The 24,105-nt window shown below is 33.5% G+C and overlaps 1 long non-coding RNA gene across 1 annotated transcript in view; it reads right to left on the reverse strand.

Moving 5' to 3' along the window:
• The window catches only part of LOC126744126 (uncharacterized), a 107,869-nt gene extending 91,941 nt beyond the window's left edge, over positions 1-15,928 (reverse strand). The window contains exon 1 of the long non-coding RNA XR_007663070.1: positions 15,885-15,928. This is a non-coding gene — a long non-coding RNA (uncharacterized LOC126744126). The remainder of the gene's footprint in view (positions 1-15,884) is intronic.
• Between the last annotated feature and the right edge of the window lie 8,177 nt (positions 15,929-24,105).

Genomic DNA, 24,105 nt, shown 5'->3' on the forward strand with positions numbered 1-24,105 from the left:
TGATGGGTCTACTGTTTTGAAAACTCACATGTTCATCAATAGGATCGTCTTCGCAATCCTCCATGAAAAACGGCATGTTTTCATGTTGTTTGGCACGTGTTTGATCATACCAAGCCACAAAATCAGCCAAACAGATATCTTTTAAAATGGTCGGTCTTTGTTCATATTTCTGAATAATGTTCAATTTCCAGATATCAGTAGAGTAATTTTCGATATTCTGTTCATTCATTTGCTTCAATGATTTCTTCATTAAAAATCTTTCCATTGGATGCTGTGTAGGTATGGCTTCCACTTTTCTAGACGCTTCAGACATGGATAATCGTAACAAATACCAAGCTGCTTCTTGGGCACACATTTCTACATTATTTAATGCTAGTTTACCCAATTCTTTCATACACATCTCATAATCCATATCTGGATATTTATCACGAACTTTTATTAATTCTCGATGAAGGGAACTAAAGCCACGCTCACTTTTATTCACATATTCGGCAACGTAAGCAGCACAGGAATATTCATCTAATATAAACTGAACATCCATATTTGACTGCAAAGCTTTCGAAATACATGGATTAAATGGACTGATCCAAATGTCTTCAATCCCACGTTTCATAAAAACCGAGGGTCGATGAATGCCATGTCGAAGAATGTCCAAATACCCATCAAATGACTCTAAATAAAATTTTTGAAGGAATTCCTCAAAACTTGTCAAAGAACCCACCTCTAAAGTCTTAAAGTTATTTATTGAAATAAAACTCGGAAGCATACATTGCAAAAGGATTTAATGGTCAAACTTTTACTAAACGCGAGAAAATGAGAAAACTTACTAAACGTTTACAAAAATAAATGATTACACGTCGGCCATTACTTAAGAGAGAGAAAAAAACTTAAAACACTGTGTTGCCAACTCGTTAATACAGAACATAGTTCTTTTTAGTACACTGCCTGCCATCTATGATTTAACCCAATTATCACGCTGCTTACATTACAGAACTAACGGAACAAACTGTAAAGATTCCTACATTTTTATAAAATCAATATCCAACACGCCCCCTCAATTTAAATGTAATAACAAATCAGTCACCTAATACTAAAACTACATTTAAATTGCCCTGCTTAAGAATACAAAACATAGTTAATAACATTTGTTTAACACACAAGACCTAAACTTTACAAATTTTTCTTTTCCTAATGATTTCGTAAACATATCAGCACAATTATCATTAGAGCTTACATATTTTATTAATAAAACACCTTTTACATAAAGATCCTTAATATAGTGATACTTTATATCTATATGCTTACTACGCTTTGAATTCTCACAATTCTTAATCATAGATATGGCACTAAGATTATCTAAATTTAATAGCACTGGTTTATTTACATGTGTTAAATCACTGAGCACACCTTTGAGATTTACAAGCTCTTGTGCTGCCAGTCCTGCAGAAATATACTCTGCTTCCATCGAGGATAATGCAACGCGATTTTGTTTTCGTGAATGCCATGCTATCAGATTTTTTCCATGAAAGCACACAAATCCACTAACACTCTTTCGAGTCAGATGGTCACCTCCCCAATCGGCATCACAAACACCTATCAGTTCATTGTCCGATTTGGCAGCTTGGAGCTTAAATATCTGATAATCCGCTTAGCTGCTGCTTTCCATGCACTCACAGTTGGCTTGTCCAAATATCTTGATAAATAAGATACGCTGTAGGATATGTCTGGTCTGGTTACTAAGGACAAATACATTAGACTGCACACCAAACGCCTGTATGGAACATTCTCCAACACTGCCTCTCCACTACAGTCTATTTGAAAATTTACTTCCATTGGAGTTGCTATGGCTCGTGTCTCTTCCATTCTAAACTCTTCTAGCAACCTTTTAATCATTCTTGGAACACTGCTTGACTCCCTTTTTAGATCCATTCCAAGAAAACTCTTAACTTCTGTCATAAGTTTAACCTTAAATTCCTGAAACAAGTGATCAATAAGTTGTTGAACTTCTTTATCTGGTCCAATAATTAATGCATCATCAACAAATAATGCTAAAGATATTGATCCATTCACATAGAGACAATAATCGTGTTGTGACCTTGTAAAATTTAAATCTGTCATGACCTGGTTGAACTTCATGTTCCAGCACTTGGGAGCATTCCTCAATCCATACAAAGCTTTCCTTAGCTTTAGGCACTTTGACTCTGTTAAGAATCCTTCGGGTGGTTTGATGTATATGTCATTTTCTAAAAATCCATTTAGAAAAGCTGTGGGTACATCAATCTGGTATAACTTCCAGTTATACTGCAATGACACTGAAATTAGTAATCTTATCGTAGCTAGTCTACACACTGGTGCGTAACTAAAATCATCGCTCTCATTATAAGGTACCTGGAAACCTCTCGCTACTAACCTCGCTTTCTTCACACCATTTTCCTTAATTTTAAAAATCCACTTTGTATCGATGACTTTTTGCCCTTCAGAAAGTTCTTCGACTGGGATCCATGTCTCAGAATTTAAATGAGATTGGATTTCCTTTTGAATAGCCTCTTTCCAGTCTGCTGTTTTACAGGTCTCTTCAAAACTTTTTGGTTCCTCTGGAAGTGCTGTTAGCAGACAATAAGCACTGTATAGCTCATAATCGGATAAAGTCTTGGGTCTATTAACAGTCCTACCTCTCCTTGTTGTAGTCTCTTCACTCCAGGGTAAACGCTCTTCATATTCATCATTACTACCACCGGCATTCTCATCAGCTGCTGCTTCATCAGGATCAGGAGGTTCTGCCTCTTGAATTTGTTCTGGCACTTCAACTTGTCTCTCATCTTCCTCTTCTTCCTCAGGTAAGTATACTTGTTTATTTGAATTTCTTTCATGTCCTTCTTTTCCATGGTCTTTGTCTCGGTCTTTGTACTCCATTATGCTCTCGTCAAACCTTACATCCCTGGACTTCACAATCTTCTGCTCTTCTGGCAACCAAAGTCTGTAACCACCACCACAATATCCAACCATGATTGCCTTTCTGGCTTTTGCATCCAGTTTATTACCTTTAGGTAGTATGGTATACCAAGCTCGACAACCAAAAATTCGAAGTTTGCTTAGGTCATTCCTACCATGCCAAATTGTTGAGGGTGTAACTCCTTTGGGTAGAGCTCTGGTTGGGGTACGGTTTAATTCATACACTGAACATCTGAGAGCCTCATCCCACAGGGTTTTTGAAATACCTGCATCAATGATTTTAGTCCTAATCTTGTCCAGTAATGTTCTATTCATCCTCTCGGCTTTCCCATTTTCTTGAGGTGTGTAAGGCATTGTGTACTCTAAAGACATATTATTTTTCTTACAAAAATTCTGGAAATCTCTTGATATAAATTCACCTCCATTATCTAATCTAAAGGCTTTGACCTTGACTTTATATTGCCTCTCAAGATCTTTAACATACTGTATAAGATTTGAGCTAGCCTCATCTTTGGTTTTTAATTAATTTTAATAATCAAAAAAATGTGAGTAATCATCCAATATAGTTTGGAAGTACTTACCACCATGTACAGTGGCTGGTGTGATTGGTCCGCATACATCACTATGCACTAAATCTCCAATCGCTTTGGTGACCCTTTTATTCTCCCCAAATGGGCACCTTGTCGCCTTCCCTTCCATACAACTGCTGCATATTTTGTCACATTTTGACAATCCAAGCTGCATAAGCGAGTCACCACCTGCATAGCCCAATCTTCTATGCCATAAGTCCTCCACTGATATATGGCTCTGGTACATATGTGGCTCAACTATTTTATCTATAGATAAAACATACAACCCATTCTGGGTCTCACATTGCAATGTAAAGTCTTTACCGCTTATGGTAGTTCCATTCTTCTCCACAATTATCCGATGTCCTCTTGAGGTTAGTTTTGATGCAGACAATAAGTTGTGCTTCATTTTTGGCACAATGAGGGCTTCAATAGATAGTGTGATACCTTGACATTCTGTTTTTAAAGTACCAATCTTATTCGACTTCAAAATTTCACCATTGGCTATATGTATGCATACATCCTGTGGTAGCACGTGCACATTATGCATTTTATTTTCCAACCCTGCCTGCACAAAATGATTACTTGCCCCTGAATCAAGAACAAAGCTGACTCTACCCTCTAATTGACTGCAATAGTTAGCTGCATATAGTACTACTTTAGTAGCTGCGTTTGCTTGATGCCTCCTAGTGTCATTAGCCCCTTTTGTTTTCTCTTGAGTATGAGCTTGACCTCCACTCCTAAAACCTCTATGGTTACCTCTAAAACCTCTGTAGCTTCTTCCTCTAAAGTTATGCTTCTTATTCTTCGGACACTGGGCTTGAAAATGTTGTGGACTGCCACATATGAAACAAGTTTTAGCAGCTACATATAAACCAATTTCACTCTCTTCGACACTCTTGGATTTCAACTTCATTTCTTCGTCGAGTAGCCTCGCCTTCACAAAATCAAAAGTAACATCTGACACAGTCTCCAAAGCTGTGACTACAGTGTCATACTGCTGTGGCAAAGATAATAAAAGATGACATACCTTGTCACTATCACTCAAGTCAGATCCATGTTCTCTCAACTCTCGAATAATGGTGTCAAATTTCAAAAAATGATCTTCCAGCCTCTCACCTGTATGAGTCTTTAAATTGAGAAGTTTTCTCCAACATGACAGCTTTTTAAAGGAACTAGACCTAACAAAAACATTCTTCAGGGCCTCTAATTGGTCTTTTGCATTTGTGCAGTCCTTTATTATGTCCAGATGCTTATCTGATACTCCTTGGACAATAATCGACTGAGCCTTATAGTCTTTCTTTTGCCACTCATTTCTTTCTGTTGTAGGAGCCTCCTCACCAGGCTGACTTACTTGTATGGCCTCTAAACAGTTTTCCCTTCTCAACAAAGTATTGATTCTAAAATGCCAATTATTGAAATTGTTCGCCTCCAGGATTGGCACTGTATTATGGTTTTGTCCAGCCATAGTCTGCTATTTCTCCAGACAAACACAAAATAACGACTCAGAATACTTTGCACCCAAACAGAAATGCACTATTAAACTGTCTACAGCTTACTTTCTACCATAATCCTTTTGCCGCGATAAACCGACTCCTGGCCACTGGGCCCATAACCTCTTAAAGTTATTTATTGAAATAAAACTCGGAAGCGTACATTGCAAAAGGATTTAATGGTCAAACTTTTACTAAACGCGAGAAAATGAGAAAACTTACTAAACGTTTACAAAAATAAATGATTACACGTCGGCCATTACTTAAGAGACAAAAAAAAACTTAAAACACTGTGTTGCCAACTCGTTAATACAGAAAATAGTTCATTTTAGTACACTGCCCGCCATCTATGATTTAACCCAATTACCACGCTGCTTACATTACAGAACTAACGGAACAAACTGTAAAGGTTCCTACATTTTTATAAAATCAATATCCAACATAAAGCTTCATGCATTTTTTCAAATAACAAAACTTTTGAGTTATCCTTATTAACTGGCAATACCGGAATTAATACCCTAGTTTGATCCATTGGCCAAAATGGTGCCCCAAAACGGCATTTTTTTGTATTTTTTTTGTAGCATGTATCAGTATGAGCATGCGTTTGTAAATTCCTGGGGCTTCAAACTAAACATTCTTCGGCTGAGGCAATACTATCAATTAATGCAATAGTTTCCGGTAAATGTTCATCATTTAATAACTGTGCCTCGTGGGAAGGTGGAGCGTTTTCAAGCCATAATAACATATGACAGTGTGGACTACCTCTATGCTGAAATTCCACCCTACGAAAGTAATCTTTTAAATAATATTTTCCAAATGGGCCATCTCTCTTTTTTTTTAGAGCAATCATGATTGTATCTACTAATTTGTTAAAATATAGGCAACAAATAACAGGATCATTGTTCACTAATTCCGCTTTAGCACTATTAGACATAATATCAAAGATACTATCGTTAATGTTATCTTCATCGTCTAAATTTTGTTGAAATTTATAGGCGCATTTTAAGAGTGGCTTTCAATGTACCTCTGATGCACTAAGTGTTACAAATACAGTTGGTTTTCCGAGTTGACGCATCATACAAAATAAGTCCTTTTTCTTTGACTGCCAATATTGTATCGAATTAGGTATATTTTTTAAAAACGACTCATTCTTTTCCATGCTTTCTTTCACAAATTCTGGATCTAATAAATCTTCTCTTGTAATATTTTTTACCTCATGGTTATTATTGCGTACTTGAAATGTTTGAATAATTCTCAAACGCATGATTTTGGCTGCCATGTAAAGAATGTGATTAGGGGTAACACCACGTCTATCTCTTCTACGGATTTCACTAGTTGCCATCATATAAGGAGTTACATTAATTTTAAATTGTCTTTCATGTCCGTAATAGATAGCAGGAAATGATAATTCCTCTGCATCAGCGTCAAAAGATAATGCAAACGGTTTGTTTTTCTGACCTGGGGCTAAATGTAACACCATATCTTCCCCCCAAAAAATTGTTTGATGTTGCATGTTTAATAATTGCTCAGTTGTTAAAATTTTTTCTTTACGCGACGAAACTACGTCCATCATGTCTTCTTGACTATTCCTTATCTCGAAATGCTGGTCGTAAAATATTTGATTTTCTTCTGCAAAATCATAACCTTCATGTATACCCAAGAATGTGTTATTAATTTTAATATCATATTTTCGGTATAATGGCGTATCTCGTAAATATAATAACCATCTACGCAGAATAGCTTTTGAGACACATCCAGATAAATATGCCCCTTTTTGAAGAATATGACGCTTTATTAAAACTGTCACTGTATATTCATCGTCAACATTTCTGGGCAGGGAAGTTACCATATTATTTACACTGACAGGAACATTTATTATTTGACCCACCATTTTTTGACTACCAGCAAAATAGTGAATTTTGCGAATTTGCAGAAAGGGTAAACGGGGTGAAATTAAACGCTCAGCAATAACAGTTACGACAACACTTATAAAATTTGCATTCATCCTCGATACTCGAATGCATTTTTGGGTAGCCAGCTTCATAAAGAAGGGGAAGAATATCCTTGGTTATGGAGCAAATATCATTAGTCCACCAAATTTGGACACATATACGACAGAATTCGTTTAACTTATTACTATAAAATTTAGTGTTCATAAAATGCTCTAAATATAATGTTCTCTTTTCAAAAATTTTTGTATTTGTTGGATTTACAGTAACTATTGAATTATTGAGATATCCTGAAAAGTTCAAAATATCTGAATCAAAAGACTCACAATTACCTGTTTTATTTGGTGCTTCCCTGGCTTCTTTCTTTTCTATGATGATACCCGATGAACTATTGGTAGAACCGTTTCCCCGTGATTGGATTTTCTGCTTTTCCTCAGATCGTTGAACAGAAGAGACATCTTGGAAAACAGAAACACCATCAACTGTAGTATTGGGATTCGAAGAAATTATTTTATTCAACTTTTTTCGTTGCCTATATTCCCGACAACGTTTAGCGTTCAAGGCAAGTTTGACATTGTCTTGCTTCTTATTATCAGGTTGACTTTTATTAAGTGCGGTAGCACCGCTAGTGCTTGGTAATGAAATATTAGTATTAATTACTTGTTTTTGGTAAGTCCCACAGTCTTCTGCATCCAAAGAAAGTAAAACAGTTTTAATATGTTTTTTCTCAGTATTTGCATTTGACTGCACACAACATTCAGCATTTGACTGTAACTCGACAGCTTCCTTTTTATCTTCTATAAGAGTTATTTTTCTCTGCTTGAATGGTAAAACTTTTTCGTTTTCATTTTTTACAATATTAAGTTTTCGTTTCTTTAACGGCAATTGATGTGAATGGAGGGACATTCTGGAAGTAAAATAGTTTATAATTTATTTACATTAAAAACATTTAGTCAAAATCGTCGAAAAATAAACAATTTGACAGGTAACTTTAATTTTAAAGTGCCTTTATTTTATATTTCCATAAATAAAAAGTGTGCATTCGACAGGTACAGTCTTGCCCAAAATAAGTTTACTCATCAAATTTTTATGTGGTGGAATTTAGCTAGAGATTCAGAAACGAATATCATGTTTTTACAGTCGCCCAGACAAGTTTTGGTTTTAAAGTTCGCCATTTTGGATCCGCCATTTTGTTTTTTGTAATTGTGATAGCACTAAATTGCATTGTCATCGAAAATATGAATGTGTTTCAAATTTCACGTAAATCGGACATCTGGAAGTTGGTCAAATTTGATTTCCAAGATTTGACCCAAACATACATAGTTACATACATACATACATACATACATACATACATACATACATACTTACATACATACATACATACATACATACTTACATACATACATACATAGGTACATTGCAAGTTAAATAAAAGCTTTTAAAAACAAAAAAAAATTAAACCAAAACTTGTCTGGGCGACTGTAAAACATGATTTTCGTTGCTGAATCTGTGGCTAACTTCCACCACATAAATTTTTGGTCAAAAAACCGTCAATTTGCTAGCTATAAATTATTATATCTACCTATACTTTTCAAGTGGTCAATTTTTATATTCCCCATGACACCAACATAGAAAGCTCAACTACTTCACTAAGGACTTACCTATTTTATTTTCACTTATTTTATAAAAGACCACCCTTGTTTGTAATCCTCGTATCAATAATTGACACACACACACTTTTATTTTCGAATACACAAGTTTTTTAGTAACACGTCTTGTCGAAAGGAACAAATAAAATAAAAGAATCCTGAATATAACACACACCCTATTCGCTTCATGGCTTATAAATCGGATATCACATAATATTTCTCTCACCTACATACTTGACTTCAAACCCAAACCTCATTGCGGCCTTCGAACGACCTTGCTCTATTTCCTGATCAACGCCGACGGGTCCGTTACAGTAGCCCCCCCCCAGTTGTTTAAGAGCATTAATTTTTTAGCACCCTATAGCTCTCACCTAGCACTACCTAGCACCCAACTTACAGAGCCAGCACCACACCCCCCAGCGAATTATAGAATATTTTCACCGGGGGGGGGCTAATGTAACGCGAACCCCCCCCGTTTGTGTTATTTCCCCAAAATTTTAGCACCCGATAGCCCTTACCTAGCACTACCTAGCACCCAACTTAGAACGCTAGCACCACCTCCCCTAGCGAATTACAGAACATTTTTACCGGGAGGGGCTAATGTAACGCGAGCCCCCCCCGTTTGTGTTATTTCCCCAAAATTTTTAGCACCCGATAGCCCTCAGCTAGCACTACCTAGCACCCAACATAGAAAGCTAGCACCACCTTCTTTAGAAAATTATAGAATATTTGAACATTTTTAGCGGAGGGGGGAGGGGGTTCGGGTAGGGTTAATTGGCTATATCGATCGACGCTGTTCATCTTGAGATATGATTGAGACGTGTATGTTTTATTTTGTGTATTTATTGTAGAAGATAAATTCAATTGAGAAGAAGGCACGCGCGTCATATAAAAAAGGACAGAAAAGTGTATATTTCTTGAGATGGAAAAAGCTTGGGTGGTGTAAAAGCGAGATGGGGAATCAACGAGCTCGTTGCCGCTGATGACGCGGTGGCTTATACTCAGTTGAATTTAAATCAACAGAGGTTTTTTTAAATTTTGCCTTCATTATTTGATTTATAACCTAAATACTTTTTTGACAATATTGTTTTTCTTACTCGATGACCTTGGTTAATTTATTATTTTACAAATTATGTACAGGATGGCCCAAATTCTAATTAATAATAATTTGATGCTTAAGAAAATGACGCTAAGAAATTAAAAAAAAAACATATATTAGCATTTTAATTCGCAGATATAGGCAGGTCTACCAAAAACGAATATCTGTTAAAAATATAACCTTGCAAACAAAACTATCTATATTATTGTTCAGAATTTTCACTTTAAAGAAAATTTAATTAAAATAGTTTCCTCTGAAAAAATCAAGGAAAAAATCAATCCAGAATCAAAAATATAATTAACAGTATAATTTGTTGATTATTAAGTATATACGTTGGTATATAAGCCGCCAATTAGCTAATTTTTATTAATTCTTATAAATTATTGCTTAATTTTATTATATTTATCTTTTTCAATCTTATGATTCTCATCACCTCTTAATCTCAATCCTTAATTTGAACTAACCAATAGTCAGTTAAAGCGATATGTATAACAACTTACTTTATAGGGATAGAGAAATACGATATACGGAATACACGCAACCCGCACACGCCGAAGCCCTGTGACCGGTCTCCCTAAATGTCAGTCAAGACGCTGGGTTTCCCAGTGCTCCTCTGATTTGTTTTAGGCTTGCTTTATTAAACTTTATTTACATTTACACGCATTAACTGAAAAAGTGAAGTTGTACTTACATACCTACGTAATTTTTGTTGTGTTTAGTTGAGTCATTGGTTAGGTTGGTCATTTTTCTTTTGATTCTGTTTATCTAAGAGGTAAGCGTATTAATACCAAACTAGCTGGTATCCGCTGATAGGACAAACATCTGAAGTAGGCAAAGGCAGTAAGGCTGAGCCAGTAGGTATTGATTTGTTGGGGTAATTCAAAAATTCGAAAATAAAATAGTCAAATCAAAAAACATGTAGTGTTAAAAACACTTATGTATATGGTGCTTGTGCTTACTTGGTTATTTTATAAATTAACCAATAATATTAGCTATTTGTTCGAATTATTAACTCAATTATTATTTTATCGGTGTAATTTAAAGAGACCAGAAGAAATTCAGGCTAAGCAATCGAAAGGTCCGCGGCGAGACACTCAGTTTATTTTTCTTTCTTTATGAATGATCGTTATGTATTATCTAAGAACTGTTGTGTAGGCAAAAGGATACCGCGGTCGATTTTGTCACGAAGAACCATTTTGCGTGTTTGTTTTAATATTTTTAATATTTAATATTTTTTAAATAAAATTTCGTAGAGTTACTAAGCTTTTTATGCTCTATTTAACGAACTAAAACTTAGTATTTGATTGTCTTCATAATTTGTAATGAAATTTTCAAACTTACTTAGAGATCATCGTCGGTAATAAGTTTGTTACATTTGTCCTACACATGATCAAAAAAGGTGCATGCAGAAGTACGTATAACAAAAGAGCAGATTGCTTTTTAGCATAACCTAGGACAGAGCTTGCTCAAGGTCTGACTAAAATAAATGGCGAGGCTACAATCTCTGAGGTCCTAGATCATTTTTTTGGTAGAAGGATGTTTTCGGCAGAATATATAAAAACTGCAAAAATTGTAGCTTTATGTCAATAACGAAAAAATCTTATATACCTTGTCGTCTAAACTTTAATGATTTAGAGCAGGAAATTAGCAATACTATTCCTAAAGAAAAATCTTGTATACAGTGCAAAAGTGATACCATGTGTAATAAAATATCCATAAATCCACACCTTCTAATTTTGGAACCGTTTGATGTCTTGAATAAAACAGCAGAATGTTCATTAAATAGTATTAATCAAACATTATATATTTTTAACAAAACTTATCAACTTGGTGGAATAGTATCACATATTGGTTCAAACGTAGGGCATTTTAGAGCTTACTATGTCCGACATAACAAGCGTTTTGAACTTTATGATGACCTACAAAAAAAGAAAATTGATATATCGCCCACCACTATCATTAATATTCAAGTTTTAATTTATACTTCGTAGCTTCAGTTGCAGTGAACTAGATTAAATTCAAATTAATGCATTCTTCATTAAAATTTGATACAATACAAAAATTGTAAATATGGTTGTTATTTCTAGTTTTTTTTTGTTAAATAAGGATATTTAAATTTATATTAAATTTATCAAATAACCTGTATAACTACATCATTTGTACCATTTATTTTAGTTACCAAGAATATTAAGTTTTTTTTGTACCTACATTTGTTATTTGTTAGAATATTTCAATTCTTTTATTTTTAGCCAATTAGAAGGCTACTTTTTTGATGTTTTACTAGTAAAGTAACTTAAATAAACGAAATTAAAAAGTGATAATTTTTCTGTCAAACATAATGTGCATTAAATAACTACTGAAACCAACTTGTTATTTTATCACATTTTTGTAATATTAAAACTTTGTCTTTAGTTGAATGTGAAATAGGAATATTTATATTTCACTCTGAAAAATAAAATATTTTTATGCATTAACGTGTTATTTTTTTCCATTTTTAGCACGAAAATTCATCCCTTCCTTTTTTTCGCAAGCATTACATTACCTACATTGTCTACCCCCCACTCTCCATGCAGTAAATTTGTTCGCTAAAATTCGGTAGGGGATGAGGTGCTAGCTTTGTAAGTTGTGTGCTAATTAGTGCTAGTAGTATGTTAAACCGTGTTAAAGTTTTGGAGAAATATAGAAATTGAATAAGTGTCTTTTCGGTTGGTAAACATAAATGCAATGGGAAAACCTTGCTTGAAGCTATCAATTATCAAAACTGTTGTAAGCTCAAAATCATAAGCATTAAGCCCATGGGTGCTGTCTATAGAAATTGCATGATGTCTAAATTTCTTTGCCAGATCCTTTCGTGTCTAATTTATAAAAATTAAACAGAAATCTTCTGGATTTAACCTAGAATCTGGACATACCGAATTTTGTGCTTTATAAAAAATTATTGGATTATTTTGTCCTGCCTTGCATTTCTCAACCCATATTCGAATACTCTCAGAATCTGTTTGATGGTAACATCCTTCCATAATATTAATTTTAAAAGAGTTTTTCACATTATAAATGTCTTGCAGTGAAAGCAAATTAATCCTACTTAGTTCAGGGCCTTCAATGTTGTCTCTTACAGATTCTAAAATTCTTCTAAAAAATTTGATAAACTGATAATTAAAAATAGCAAGAAAAACATTATGATATCATCTTACTTGGAAGAGGGTACTCCTAAAAGTAGTTTTGAGGCTATACTCTGCCGATCTGACTCTGGAATCTTCAAATGCTGTATTTCTTTTTCGTGCCCATGTTTTTTAAAATAGTTGGCCACACATTCATCAGTTTCTATATTTCTTTTTACTATAATTTGGCTTGTACATCCATAATTTATTTTGGCAGTACCTTGACTTTTTAATGCTCTTTTGCGATTGGAAGTGATCCTTCGATTAATGCCTATAAATATAAAACAAATTTAAAATAACGCCTTTTAAGATGGAAAAATAAGTTACCTGATCGTACACATCACTCTAGGTATATATTTTCATATCCTTCACAAGACTTTTTAGCACCAGTATTTTTAAAATATTGCACTTGCAATAGTTTGCATTTATTTTGCAACCATCTTTGAAAGTCTGTAATGAGAAAAATACATAAATTTGTATACCTACATGATGGAAATTAGTACTATTGCATTACCTACTTATGTTTGGTGTGTTGTTAATGAAAACTGCCTAAACTCTGGTTGATTATGAGTTTTAGAAAGATGATGCCGAAGATCACTGTTAAATTTAAAATATATATTATTACACCCTTCATCTAAGCACTTATATTTTCTAACATTGCTGCCATACTCTATTATAGCAGATGATAATCCATGAATGTTTTTTCTGTGTCGATTTAAACTTGATTGTGTAGAAAAGAATTTCTCACAATGGGGTTCCAAGCACTTAATAGGATTTTTAGGCATGGTGCTTATTAACTTAAGCACAATACACATATGGGTGTCTCTTGAGAACTGAAATATAAAAAATACCTTCATTGGGTATTATGTAATACGTGAACTATGTATACGGCGTGTGCAGCCCAGACCAAACGTTTTATAAAGAGAGATAGAAGCTATTATCAAGCGGGTCGCGCGCGCCGCACCGCTGCGTACTCTGTCCTGGTCTTCCGTCTCTCTGTTTAAAATGTTCTGTCTGGGCTGCACACCCCTGTATACCTAGATTTGTAAATATATATGTGTTACTTTGCTCAAATCATGTCCATTGATGAATTACGGTGGAAAGAAAATCACGAGCTTGTGGACAGGTTTTTTATTCCCAAAGTGTTATAAAAAAAATGTATTTTATAAAAATTTGTGAATAAAAAACCCTGTCCACAAGCTTGTGATTTCACCGTAATAAATAAACCGGGTGGCGCATCGAAAACGAAACAGAGTCAATTACGGGCACTCCATTAACTTTTTAAAAAAACGCTCGGACCCGTCGATTTTATTTTCGAGGGGGATACTTAATAATCACAAAATCACTTTCCCACCTACAACCCCCTAAGCGGGAGTGGCACTACCCCTAAAATCTTAAATGGGAAGGGGGGTCGAGTGATACCTCATTGGAAAGGTCTTCTAATGCTCTTTACAAGGGTACTTGGTTTGACGCAATTTAAGTAAGTACTTTTTAAAATTTTCGCATTTCTGTTCTTTTCTTTCTTCTTTTCTGTTCTTTTCTTGAAACTGGTAATAATGTAAATTTTAATTGTATTTCATTGTTAGATTTGTTAAACATAAACATCTGTCTTAAACCCTGAAATGTACATATTTGCATGAAAAGTGTTTATTATTATTACTGATGTTATTGTTATAAATGTGATGCTAGTATTAAAAGTAATTATTTTTTTGTATTTATATTGTTTGTATTTAGATTGGGCTTTGCCCGTTGATAAAGAAAATAAAATAAAATTAACTTAACTAATTCCCAAGCCCAAGAATAATAATAGAGATATCTCATACTACTAGAGTCCAAAATTTAAAAGAAATTATATGTATATTTAAAAATTATATGTATAAGTACATAGGCAAGTCAGACAAGTGCAGAAAAGAAAATATAATGTTGTTGTACTTACATTTTTAATTTATATACCGAGTTAAATACAGTACAAAAGCACAAAATACCTTGATATTTTGATATCCCCCAGAATCAAAGACATACGCCAAACTTATGATACAAAACTCGACAATACCAAAGTTTACTGAATAAAATACAAGTTGCTTCACTCGGTGAAAAACCTTTTATATTTCGATCAAAGGCAGGCCGCCGAGCTCTTCGCCGACGGGGAACTAGCAAAAAATGTAAAGGGGAATTCGGGTAAAAAATAGCTATTATTTTACGAGTTTCGTCTATTTCGAACTGTAGGGGAAGACGGAGCACGATTTTATAATAACTTTATTATCTGGCATAAAATTATTATTTAATGTACCTACTTGGGAAAAATATGTAAATTGATAATACATACTATAAATTATTTGTTTTTATAGCCACCAAACTAAATAAATGTTACATTATCAAAGTTTACGTATTTCAAGAACTAAATGGTTTAATTTTTTTTGTTAATAATTAGGTACTTAGGTATCTTATTAAAGGTTGTTTTGGTACGACTGGTTTCATTAGGATTTATTTTTAAATTAAAGTCAAAAGTTTGTGTGAAAAAATGCATATATTACTGTTACTAAACGTAACAACTAAAGATAGACATAACTACTAAGTAATGACATGTTTGAATTTTAAATGATTGATTACTACACTTTTTGACGTTTTTGTTATTTTGCCAGACTAATAATAGCATTAAAAATCCATTATAAGTAATAAACATAATGTTTCATTCATAACCAGCCCAAAAATGTGGAATTTTATTGTTTTAAAATCATAAGTGAGAGAGAGAAAAGGATGGAAGTGTTGTTAGTACCCCTTGGCAACAATGCATATTTTCAATTAATTTTTGTTTGGTTTGTTGCCAGTGTGGTAGAGCTTATGCACTAGTGCAAATAATATTATAATAATCGACAAATTTGTAATTTTCATTTTCCCCCCTTACAAATAGGGTTAGGATTGTGTACTGTACAAATAATTTTCTATATCTATACGTGTTGTTTTCGTCGCTCTTATGCAATTTTAAATAGAGGCGAAAAATGTCATTACATAATTAATTAACCTTAATATTTTTCATGTGACGACGCTGGTGGTAAAAATACAAAAGTCTTTTGTTGTTTAAACGTAAAGACGCCCTTAGACTCAATAATTTAAAGCGTTTATTTGTTTTAATTCCTTGGCAACATCGCTCGGGATTTATTCATTCATAATTTTTGACAGAACTCGAAAAATAGTAAAACGTGCGTAAGATTATAGAGCAATGTTGCCGAAGTGACTAAATTTTTTAATGCTCCAAGATATTTTTGTTTTGACTACTGCTTTTATTAATATTTTTACTTTTAAATTAAGTCGATTTTTTTATGAATTTTATTAATTTTCGATTAGTTTTTTTCATTATAAGCTCAGTTATGTTTCCGACTCAAATAACCTTTAAAAGGTATTACATTTTTTAATACTTAAAAAGCGGATAAATAGATCTGGCAAAAGTGCAATATTGTAAAAGAAGGACAAAAGATTGAGAGGAAAATATATTTTGCCACTTTAAAATGTAAACAATGTAGTCTCTTAAGCTGGATTTATACAGACAAATAAAGTAAAATAAAAATAAAATAGGAGTTAAATGTACAAAAGTTCCATAACGCATTTATATAGCAAAATAATATAAGAATAAAGTAAGAAGTTGACCAAAATCCAACTTTCATATTTTATTTCATGTGAAAACGAAACTGCGCACGTTATTTTGGTCACAACACAGCCTCTCAAGACAGAGAGGTACTATAACCTGGCATGTAATTGGTTACCCTTATTTCTTATTTGTTATTTTATTATATACAGTGTGGCCCAAATTGGGTGTACCTACATGTATGGGTATCTTGGAAACTATAAGAGATAGAAAATTGGTTAAATGGGGAAAGTTGTAGGGCATTTAGTTACCAATTTAGTGCCGCTTTCAGAACGATTTTATCTTTTTCCGATTTTGAAATATTTGGATAAAATCAAAAAGTTGCATTATGGAAAAAGGGCTGTATTTTTTTTATTTCAACGTATTTTTAAAATCTGTAAAAACATTATTAGGACAACTTTTTAAGGACAATGCATACCTGAATTCAGTTTTTGTTTGCGACGTTTCGGTTCTGAGATTCCATCCTCAACTTCTTTTTTTCTTATGGCGGCCATTTTGTTTTTTTGTTAAATTAAAAAGATCTTTTTTCCCTTTAAAATGATGTATAACACTTTATGAAAATATTTCATTCTTATGTCAAAAAGTTACAAAGTTCATTTTCCGCGGAGTTGGCCATGACTACGGAGGCCATTTGTCGTATAAACAATTATTATTGCTTAATGATTTAGCGTCATTTACTGACAGTTTTGCAAAATATTATTTATTTGGTTTAACTTTTTATCTTGTTTAGTAGTTCTTATCTTGTTAATTTTTTGTTCTTGTTCTTGTTAGTGTTAAATAGTTTTTTCGTATCTAATTGTTTTCATTTGTCTTTAGTTACAGAGTTTTGTTTAAATTTTTAATTTCCGAAAATAGCCATGCGATATACCAGTGAAGAAAAATTTGACATATTGGAATGTTATATTACATGCAATAGAAATGCAAATCTTGCAATCGCTAGATATTTGGAACTGTATCCTGAGAGACAACAGCCAGGTCCAAGACTATTCGCTAGGCTTGTCATGAACCTTAGAACTCATGGAAGTTTTGAAATACCGACGCCAGAAAATTATCAAAGGGACAATGAAGCTCGCGATGAAAACATTTTAGATCATTTAACGCCAACCCGAAAACATCGACCCGAAAAGCTGCAACTGATATGAATATACCAAGGACTACCATTCAAAGAGTCCTTAAAAAAAATAAATATCATCCATATAAGCCTACTATTGTTCAAGGTTTAAGGGATACAGACTACCCAAGACGATTAGAATTTTCAAACTTGTTTTTAAGGCAATGTCAAGAGATACCTAATTTCAGCAGGAAAATTATTTAGACCGACGAAACGTTTTTTAGCAACTACGGAGTATTTAACAGGCATAATCGTCACTTTTGGGCTACTGAGAATCCTCATGAAGTAGCTGAACGTAGACTACAAGTAAGATTTGGATGTAATGTATGGTGTGGTATGTACGGTAAGTTAATTACCCACTCCACAAGATAATTTTCAAGTAAAATGCTATAGTTGTTTTTAATCACCTTATTGGGCCCTTTATTTATAACCATACACTGACGGGTCAAAGATATTTAAATCTTTTGGAAGAGCAGATATTACCTGCCGTGAGAGCTATAATACCTGAAGAACAAATACGGAGTGATGTGTGGTTTCAACAGGACGGGTGTCCCGCACATAATACTCGGGCGTTCAAAACTTGTTAACGCAAGCATTTAATAATAAACTTATCGCGAACCGCGGTGCTGTAAATTGGCCAGCTAGGTGTCCAGATATTACACCCCTGGATTTTTATCTTTGGGGATATATTAAAAATGAAGTTTACGAATTTGAACCTCCTGCGACATTCGAACAACTAGAGGATAGGGTTCGGAATGTCTTAAATAATATAAATAGAAACACCCTGCGCAAGGTAACTAGAAGTGTTTTAAAGAAATGTGAAAAATGTTTTAACAAAAATGGCCGTCATTTTGAATAGTTTAATTTAATATTATTGTTACAAGTAGTTCATTGTTTTAGTTAGAAATTACGTAAAAGTATAAGTTAGCAAGTTAGTAAGTGAATAAAAATTGTGTGTATGACAAAAATGCCAATAAAAGTCATGGCCAACTCAGCGAAAAATAAACTATCTAATTTTTTGACTTAAGCACAAAATATTTTCATAAAGTGTTATACATCATTTTAAAGGGAAGAAAAAGATCTTTTTAATTCAACAAAAAAACAAAATGGCCGCCGTAAGAAAAAAAGAAGTTGAGGATGGAAACTCAGAACCGAAACGTCGAAAACAAAAACTGAATACAGGTATGCCTTTTCCTTAAAAAGTTGTCATAATAATGTTTTTACAGATTTTAAAAATACGTTGAAATAAAAAAAATACAGCCCTTTTTCCATAATGCAACTTTTTGATTTTTTCCAAATATTTCAAAATCGGAAAAAGATGAAATCGTTCTGCAAGCGGCACTAAATTGGTAACCAAATGTCCTACAACTTTCCCCATTTAACCAATTTTCTATCTCTTATAGTTTCCAAGATACCCATACATGTACACCCAATTTGGGCCAAACTGTATATAAATATATATTTTATATATATATTTTCGTTTTTCGAACATCTAAAAAACATTAAACCACTTCCACGCATTGTAAAACAACTGTCTACCGAACAATAAGTCGACATTTTAATATAATAGATTATAATAATTTGTGTAACCCAACAGATTCGATTGTAGGAGCGTCGCCCGGCAAATGAAGTGAGGGGCGGTGAATAGGTAATTCGGCGCGTGGAGCCGAGTAAAGCAACTTGTATTTTATTCAGTAAACTTTGACAATACTCAGTTATAAATCAGTGCAAAACTGATTTTCGACTAAATAAAGCAATAATCCAAATTCACCAAATTGAGGTAAAATACGTAAAAAGAATAAACATGATAAGATTATTATAATCTAACCACTAATCGCACTTTTTGGTGAACAAACGGGCGAAAAACAAAAACACCACGGAACTAGCCGAACTCACATACCGAACCGAGGTACGGATTCCTACAGTTATGCCCTCCTGGCCGGTCACGGACGTGATGCCGATTGTCAACCACTCAACAGTGTTGAGCGGGAAGATAAACGTCAAACACCGCGCGATACCAACACCACCGAAATAAAGAAGACCTAGGTGCTCTGACGTCACTAAAGTAATACGCCACGCAAAGAAGGCGAAGAAATTCGCTACGGACCTCCCCCTTCAAATCTTATAATGCAACGACCCATTTCTTGTTCCTTTGCCCGAGCCTCGGTGCCAAATCAACCGCAATATCATTGAAAATATATGCGGCGTAATACTTATTGACCGCGACATCTGTGGTTATTACACCCACATTGTGGCAACAATGCTGACTCTTTTACACTTCACACATTATCCCGTTAGAAGGGTGTTTGTTGTTGACAACTTGTAGTATTTCTACAGGTGAATATAATAGGTGTTTCGGTGCCGGTTTCGGTGTTATTGTGTTATTATATAAATTAAATATTGTATAATCCGACTGCCGTTCGCAATTATGCCTAATAAGTGCTGTGTACCGGGTTGCAAAGGCAATTACGATGCCGAACATACTCGGCACATGTTTCAATTTCCGAAGGATGATGAACTGTGTAAAAAGTGGCTAAGAATGATTCCTAGAGACAATTTTAAACCTACCCAGTATAGTAGGGTTTGTGACGAACATTTTGCCAAGGAAAATATAATTTGGGTGACAACATATTTTGATGAAGAGACAGGCAACATTTTACAAGTTCCATTGAAATATCCTAAACTTCAACAAGGTACAATCCCTGTAAAGTTCCCTAATTGTCCTTCATATATTTCAAAGTCTATACCAGTTATTAGGAAAAGTAGAGATGAAAACAGAATTGAAATTGAACAACAAAATTTGTCTCTAGCAATTCAAAACAGTATTAATGAGTTTTTAGCCTATCAAAAAACTATAACTTTTAAAAATTTCCAAGAACCTATTTTTAATGCAATGGTACTGCCTAATGATTGGCTAAAATCTGTTAATACCCAAAATGATATTGTATTGTATAAATTAAAATAGTCACCCGCACCAATCATAACTTTCTCTCTTATTATAAACCAACATTTAAAACTAGAAACTTATTTATACGGTCAAGACATAGTATTGCAGATAAATAAATTTAAAAATCAATTCACTATAAGTAATATTAATGATTTGTCAGAATTGTTAAATGAAATTAATAAATTGAATTCAGAAAATCAAATAGAAAACAATAATGACATAAAACTAAATATGACATATGTAAAGAAAATTTAACTTTTAAAGATGACCTTCAAATTGATGATAATCATACTCTTATTAAAAATTTTACAAGAGGGTGTCTTAAATTTCCTAAAGATTATATAAGTAACATCGTTTTATATGAATATCTTATTTTTAATCAAATTTTACAAAACTCTGAAGATGACTTCCTAGCGATTCATAATAAAAAAAAGTTTTTAGCAATGACCACATTGGAATATCTTAAGAACAATAATTTTCTAGACAGCTTTCCGAAATGTCATATTCATAGTAGTAAAACTAATGTAAAAATTATTATTAATTCTGTTACCAATACTCTTTTAAAAAATTACTGTGGCAAAAAAAATGATGGACTTGGGAAAGGCAGTAAAAGGAAATTAGACACACTAGCTTCTTAAATTTGCTTAAATAATATCCTTGCCAATTTATGACATGAATTTTTGAAGTTTAATTTCTTTTTCAAATCTGTTTAAAAAAAAATAAAAATACAAAAAAAAAAACAAAAAATTTAAAAAAAAAACAAAAAAAAAGATGAAATATGAACATACTAGTTAAGATAGATAATACCGAGGGTAATACCTACAATTAATAATACTAAGTATTATTTTTGATATTAGTATGAGCCCCAAATACTATATATAACCCTCGATACAAATAATTTTTTTTTATTTCAACCCTCGCTTCAACTCTTATTTTTGCAATTACCCTTATTGAAATGAAGGTTAAGACAATTTATTTTTAATAATTAGTTTGTTTACATTCCTCATGAATTGTTTTTCTTATTTTATCAAAGCCAAATTTTTTTTTGTCAAAGAATAAAAACCATCCCTTATTTTCTACCCCTTTTTCAGAACCGATATTACTCAAAAGAAATCCTAACTAATAGTTTATAGGAATGCAACATGTGTACCAAATTTCAAATTAATATCTTAACTTCTTACTGCAATACACAGGTTATGAGGTTATTCCAGAGACAGATAGAGACATAATTATTTGCCTAAATTAGGTTTTTACAAGTCTTAATACCCATACTCGTTAAAAACATTCTACTTTAAATATAACGGCCGATATTATCTTAAATACACGTCCTTATCGCTACCGAGATGCATAAACGTGTGCAAAGCATTTGCCTTCTTGTGATGACGTCACAGCGAAGCCCCGCGGCCTTCTTTATTTCGGTGGTGTTGGCGATACTGGCTCGACAGCAGCGGGACGCGAGCGTTGTATCATATGGATATTTCCTATTGAAATGCACACAGATCGCAGAATATGCGCCCGTAGTTCTTGGCGGGTCGGGACCTGTTACTCCAGTTGTACTTTATGACAACATTAATAACGATGGATATTGAACGTCTTATTGATTACATGTGTTTCTTTACGATTTGAGTGACAAAAATTATAAAAATAATGTCTTGAAAAGTACTACTTGGGTAATGATAGGAAAAGAACTAGATCAGAGTAGTAAGTATTTTTTTTATTGTTATTATCTTTTATTCATCATTAGTTATTTGATTATTATAAAAATAAGTAACAAACGTTTCTCTAACTTGGAAAGCTGCGGCTGGTGAACGTTGATTTGTTCTTCTTATTGAAGTAAGGGCTCTTGATTGTAATGATTCATTTGTTGCTTGTAGTGGTTCAGTGGAAAATGTCCCTTCCTTGTGTCTTACATAGTTATGTAAGCAACAGGCTGCTTTAACAATGTGCATGGCATTATCAACGGTAGTATCAATAGGTCTGTGAAAAATTCGCCATTTCTGAGCCAAAATACCAAAAGTGTTTTCGACAACACGTCGTGCAAAAGACGATAATTGAAGTTCCTTTTTCTGATATCATGTATGGCCGTGGCTCTCGGAAAAGGGTGCATCAAATACGGTTTTAAAGCAAACCCTTTATCACCTATTAAAACGTGTGGTACAAGTTCTTCTGTTCCGGGAAAATGTTTTGGTGGTAACAAAGATTTATTAGTAAGAAATTCACGATAGAACGCTGAACTTTCAAATATCCCATTATCACTTAACCGTCCATAGCTTCCTATGTCAACCACTATAAATTTGTAAAATGGATCGACGATCGCAAGCAAAACGATTGAAAAAAGGTTTTTATAGCAGAAAAAGTTAGATCCACTATTAGGAGGGCATTTTATAGCAATATGTTTTCCATCTATGCTCCCTACACAATTAGGGAAATCCCATATTTCTCTGTAACCAACTTCCGATTTTCTCCATATTTTATGTCTTCTGTTGGTGTTGGTATGTATATAGGACACAAATTCTTCCAAATTGCTTTGCTGAAATTTTTTACAATGGAGCCCACTGTACTACGTCCTACGCGAAAAGAAAAAGCAATGTCCCCAGTGGCCAAGTATCTAAAAAGGAAAATTATTGTTTTATTGATTTCCAAGTTTTTAACAAAGAAGAAAAGTCTTAAAAGAAAATTCTAGTCATTTCGAATAAACCTATATTCTTTGTAAAATATTTTTAATTTTTTATTTTAGGTGACGCCGTTAAAGTTAAATGGAAAACACTACGAGATCGCTACACAAAATATAAGAAAAAATTAAAAGGAACCACTGGATCTGGTAGGAAAAATATTCACTATATCTGGAGTTCACAATTAAGTTTTTTAGACGATTTTAATGTGCCACAGGCTACTTGTTCAAATGTTTCATCAGTATGTGCACCATCCCCGGCTCCCACATCTCCACATTCCAATGAGTCGCAAAATTTAAGCAAACCAGCATCACCTAACTTGTCCCAGTTGCAAGAATTAAAGCCAACGCCTTCACCAAATGTTACACCTTCTACGTCAAAACATACAGCACCTTTAGAGTCAGTCCAACAGTCAAGTAAGTCAAGACAATTAAAAAGGCTGCCCCAAGGAGATGTAGATAAAGTAATCGACTATATGAGTAACAAAAAAAATCAAGCAAGATGAAATAGATTATTTGTTTCGTAGCTACGCCGAAACATTCAAAAAATTGCCTCGAAGAACTCAGGTTGAATTAAAATTACAATTAGCGAATTTATTTACAAATGCGGAATTAAGATCTCTTGAAAATACTGGCGATTCTCAATCCAAATTTACGCCTAGCTCATCACTTGCCTACTCAATTGTAAGTTGATGAACCAACTTATTATCAGCAAGTAAGGCAAAAGCGACCAGAGGGATATTCAACTACTGTCAGTGGCAGCAGTAAATATCTACAAATAAATACACCATAACAGCAGCCAATTTTCTTTACTTGTCCTCAAATTTCACTTATCCTCAAACCGACATCAAAGCCAAT

The sequence above is a fragment of the Anthonomus grandis genome, chromosome 13 (assembly GCF_022605725.1).
Source record: "Anthonomus grandis grandis chromosome 13, icAntGran1.3, whole genome shotgun sequence".
Lineage (NCBI taxonomy): Eukaryota > Metazoa > Arthropoda > Insecta > Coleoptera > Curculionidae > Anthonomus > Anthonomus grandis.